This window comes from Morone saxatilis, unplaced genomic scaffold (genome assembly GCF_004916995.1).
Source record: "Morone saxatilis isolate NCDOM2014 unplaced genomic scaffold, NCSU_SB_2.0 Contig4, whole genome shotgun sequence".
NCBI lineage: Eukaryota > Metazoa > Chordata > Actinopteri > Moronidae > Morone > Morone saxatilis.
In genome coordinates, this window is record NW_023339984.1 from 1,497,049 (window position 1) to 1,497,577 (window position 529).

Consider the following 529-nt stretch of genomic DNA (forward strand, 5'->3'; position numbering starts at 1 on the left):
ACCAATACCAATTTTCCTTCATATATTTCATACTTTACATTGCATTCACAAAGGTCTTAAAAAGGTCTTAAGTTTAACCCATTAAAACTAGAGCTTTGATTCTCTGTCCTAACCCAATTGGACCCAACCACAGCCGGGTTCTGGCCCAAAACTGCAACCATTGGGTTTGGGTCAGACAGCATAAGATTTCTTGTTAAATATTAATTTAATATCGTTAATTTAATAAAGTCTAGTTTTGATGATCGGAGTAGTTTTATGATTACAAGTACGGGTGCATGAGTATAGTATCGGACCCAATACCCAGTACTTTATTATATACCTTAGTTTAACGAATATAATGTTTTCAGAACTGTCTATCTTTATCTAAATAAAGTAGCAAGGTAAAGGGAAAATGTTCCATATTTTCTGTGGATCTCCAAATGATGGTGACTCTGGTCAATATAAGCAATAAATTCCTCATTGTGTGCTATATTGACTGAGAAAGTTGAGTTCTCCTGCTCCCTGAACCAGGATGCATTGCGTGCAAGCT

At 35.7% G+C, this 529-nt stretch overlaps 1 protein-coding gene across 1 annotated transcript in view; it reads left to right on the forward strand.

Annotated features, from left to right (window-relative positions):
* The window catches only part of focad (focadhesin), a 41,351-nt gene that overhangs the window by 3,108 nt on the left and 37,714 nt on the right, over positions 1-529 (forward strand). The gene's annotated exons all lie outside the window — the stretch shown is intronic.